The 4,128-nt window shown below is 44.8% G+C and overlaps 1 long non-coding RNA gene across 1 annotated transcript; it reads right to left on the reverse strand.

Moving 5' to 3' along the window:
* Positions 1 to 798: 798 nt before the first annotated feature.
* LOC118239588 lies at positions 799 to 3,432 on the reverse strand. Its single transcript, XR_004772151.1, has 3 exons — positions 3,307 to 3,432; positions 2,055 to 2,118; positions 799 to 1,852 (listed from the first exon to the last, which is right to left on the reverse strand). It is a non-coding gene; the product is annotated as an uncharacterized LOC118239588 (long non-coding RNA).
* Between the last annotated feature and the right edge of the window lie 696 nt (positions 3,433 to 4,128).

Genomic DNA, 4,128 nt, shown 5'->3' on the forward strand with positions numbered 1-4,128 from the left:
GGATTCTAGGCCCTGTCACAGAGATGGACAGTGCATCCTGCCTCCCATCTTCCGGAGTTCTCTGTCATATTACACATAAATCCAAAGATTCCTTTTGAAAGTCTCCTCCAGGGCATGCATTTCCTGCAACTAGCATAGCATCCAGGCTTGCTTAATTAATAAAACAAGCCTATGTACATCTGTAATCTTTCCAAGCTATTACTAACCACCCCACCCCACATTTTACATGGAATTCAGCCTGTTAGCACAGAAAACCCAACGATTCACTGAACTATGTTTCCGCTTTTTTCCCCTTTGAAATATGAATTCTTTTGGCTAAGACCTTTAGGTGTTTCTGCAAATCATGCTTGCTCCACTTGGCATCTGAGTCACCAGTGCTCGGCACCAGGGAAGCCTAACGTTTCCCGAAGGAACAAGTTGTAGCCTCAGGTCTGTTGCTCAGTCTCTTCATTTTTCCACGTTTAAACAAAGGTAATAAAACATTCTTGCAGGATCCAGGAGAGGATTAGGCATATAAAACATACAATATCTTGTATCCTGGGAAGAAATGGAACCTTGCCTATGAATCCCAGATCTGACACTAAATTTGTTGACCATCAGAAAACTGTTTAATCCTTAACTATTTTCTTTTTTTTTAGTTTTTTAAGACAGGTTTTTTGTTTGTTTGTTTGTTTTTGTTTGCTTTTTTTTTCATAGTGCTGGCTGTCCTGGAACTTGATCTGTAGACCAGGCTGGCCTGGAACTCACAGCAGAGATCCTTCTGCCTGCCTGCCTGCTTCTGCCTCCTGAGCGCTGGGATTAAAGGAGTGTACCACCACTGCCAGGCTAACCGGTTAACTCTCTCTCTCTCAAAAAAAGGAACTACTGACCTTGCACCTTGTCATTTTTGTGAACATGAATGAAATTCTATAGATTGAAGTAGGTTGCTGTAGGGGTTGTTACTCCTCTTTTGCAGCCTTGGGATCATTGTGTTTCCCTCCCAGTTGTCAAACTTTTCTTGCTTTGGGGAAAGACTGTACTTAACTTTGGAATGGGCAGGCATTTCTCTAAGATGAATTGACCCACCCATGCCTTCATCTCAGCTTGAAGGTCAGCAGACGCATTCCTGAGTCCTTGGGGTGGGGGTGGGGAGGCCTCACAGCTCTGCCAAAAAACGTAAACACACTGTGTCCATCCATAAATAAGCTCCGAGGTCCTTCCATTTCCCTTGGCACCTGACACCCAGCTTCCCTTTCCTGAACCTTACTCTATGTGGAGAGCACTGCCCTTTGTTAAGCCATCCTTACTGACTGATGACAACACTTACTCCTTCAGAGGGTGCCTGCCCTCTCCTTGTCCTCTGGAGCTGCTCATCTTCTAGACAGCTCTTCTTCAGCATGAACTTGGGAAAAGGATGCTTGTCAGTGGGAAGCAACCTGAGGTTATTGCAGCAAAGCTCGTAGTGATCAGGGAAACATCTGTAAACTTGGCTATCTGTAAAAATGTGGCTTTGATGATCTCAGGGCCAAGTCCTGGACAGACCTTGAGGTCCTCAGAGAACACAGTCCAAAGAAGATTCATGATTAGGTAGGGCGAGAGATGTCACTTTCGAACTTTAGGTCCCAGGTAGGAACTGATTAGGAAGCTCACATCACTGTCTAGCCTTGGCCTCTCCTATGTTGACTGAACTGCCCCCATCCCATTCTAACTAGTCCTTGTGGTGGCTTTGAAAGGCACTTAGATCCAAGACTTTTTTGAAGTGCTTTGAGAGGAAGTACATTCTGGGCCTGGCTCTCCAAATCCCTGGCCTCTGCAGACTGGCCTGACCCCTCTGTTCTTGTGGCCCTGGGATTTGTGTCACATGTTCTGGTACCTGCTGAGAGAGAGAGAGAATGTGCATGCATTCGCTCCCCCCGCCCCCTCCCCACACACACAGAGGCTACTTTCTCAATTTGAGATTCTACTGATTCTAAGATATGGAACCCCAAAGGATACTATTTGGAGTTGTATTTGTCACTTTTCCATTGCTGTGACAAAATGTCTAATAAAAGAACTTAAAAGAAGGAAAAACTCACGTTGGTCTCAGTCTGTGGTTGGCTGGTTCCATCGTGTTTGAGCCTAAGTAGAGGCAGAACATTGCTGGTAGGAGGACAAAGGAAGTAAATCTGATGACCGAATGGGCATGGTGACTGAGTCAGACAGTGATAGAGAGGGTAGGGCTGGGAACAAAATACATTCTGCAAGGACTCCTAAGCAACATGCTTCTTCCAACTAGGCCTTTCCAAAAGTTTCTGTCACCTCCCAGCATCCTATGAGACTGTAAATTCAGCATATTAACTCATTGGTGGGCTGAGAACCCAGGGGGATCCTCACTGTTGAATACTCCTGCACTGGGGACCAACCCTCAACACATGAGCTCAAAGCTGGGGGGAAGGGGCATGGTGGGCACCAGATCTTTGAAGGAGGTCTGGCATGTGGGTCTTTTTTTTTTAACCCCCTTTTCTTTTAAAGGCACCATATTTATCATTTTCCTTTGAAGCCTAGATCCTGAGATGGTAGGTTTCCTTGTTACCACTGGGTTTCAATGTATGGACTTCAGAGCTGGAATTGATTTTATCTGGGTAAAATCTTATATGGAACAACTGCCTAATCCTTAGCCATTGTGGTAGAGCTTTTGACTTTCATAGACCTTGGGCACTTTGTTTCCACAGGCTCCTTCATAAAAAAAAAAAAAAAAATCAGCGGATCATTTTTTTAATAAACATGTTGACATAAGACAAATATCCAGGCTAAATTTATTGTTATGTTCATGATTTTCTTTTATTTTAATAAAGTATAGAACCATTTTCAGTGCCCCTATTAGTCTGCTAGGTCCAAGACTCTGCCTAATCCATTTAATGGCTATGCCCCCCCCCCCCTTGTAGAGCCTGCTGCAGGCTGCACTGGTATTATTATATCTTGTATATCACCTTCATGCCTCTGGAGGCACTTGACTCCTGAGCTGCAGCTGGAGCCTCATCTCTGTTGTTTCTCCATCACTTTTTCTTTTTCCCTAAGAAAGCATGTGTCACCCTAGGGGGGGAGGGGGGCCCGGGAGAAGGATCACAGAGTGGCTTCATCAAATCCAGTTTGGAGAACCAACAAGGTTACTGGGGTTAGTCACAGAACCCCAGGAGAAGGGTTAGTTGCAGGAGCATGAACAACTCTCTCATAGTTGTGTCACCAAAATCTCAATAGCCAGCATTGCTGATAGCTCACACAGCTGCATAACTGCAGCTTCCTGTGCAGCCTTTTGACTTCTAATCTCACAGAAGAGTCCCCTCTCACCTGCTACTGTTTGCTGCTCATATAACCTGAGGGAAGGGCCTCTTGTGTCTTGTTAGGTTTCTTGTGAATTTCATCAGTCTCCCTAGCCTCCTCCCTTTATCCAGGAAGGCAGGAGTTTTGCATCAGTTTTCCTGCATCCTACTCTGAAGGAAAAAAATAATTAGAAGATTAGCAATGATTTGCCCATTTGTAATGATTGTCTAAATTATTCTATTATTAATAAAAACGCAAGAGTCAGTAGGTACAAACCTGGTAGATTCAAAATGCAATGGAGAAAAGACCAACTGACCCTCCTCTCTGCTTTTCCAAGATCAAAAAAGGCCTGTGAATTTCCTAAGTCCCTCCTCCTTCCTCTCTGTGTCCCTCTCTCCCCATTTGAGTTGGCCAGAAAACTCTATGGTTTATTCTGGTCAGCTGAGTGTGGACTCCAACCTCTCAATCAAGGTTCAGTCTATTGACAATTTCGGAGGACAGAGGGAACAAATCCCACCCAATCCCATTCTAGTTTCATCTCTGTTGCCATAACAAGTACCATGACAGGAAGGAAGGGCTTATTTAAGCTTATAGATGACAGTTCATCATGGGCAGAAGTCAGGAGAGGAGCTGGAGCAGGAACATGAAGGGAGGCCTGCTTGCTATTCATTCCATCAAGTATTACCTCAGACTAAGGAGCTCACTCCCACCAAGGAAGTACAAACAGAAGAAACCACAGGGGACTTTGCTTGCTGACTCACAGGCCAGTTTATACTTAGCTTTCTCATACAGTTCAGGTCTATCTGCTCAGGGAATGGTGCCACCCATAGTAGGCTGGACCCTCCTAAG

The sequence above is a fragment of the Cricetulus griseus genome (genome assembly GCF_003668045.3).
Source record: "Cricetulus griseus strain 17A/GY chromosome 1 unlocalized genomic scaffold, alternate assembly CriGri-PICRH-1.0 chr1_0, whole genome shotgun sequence".
NCBI classification, from domain to species: domain Eukaryota; kingdom Metazoa; phylum Chordata; class Mammalia; order Rodentia; family Cricetidae; genus Cricetulus; species Cricetulus griseus.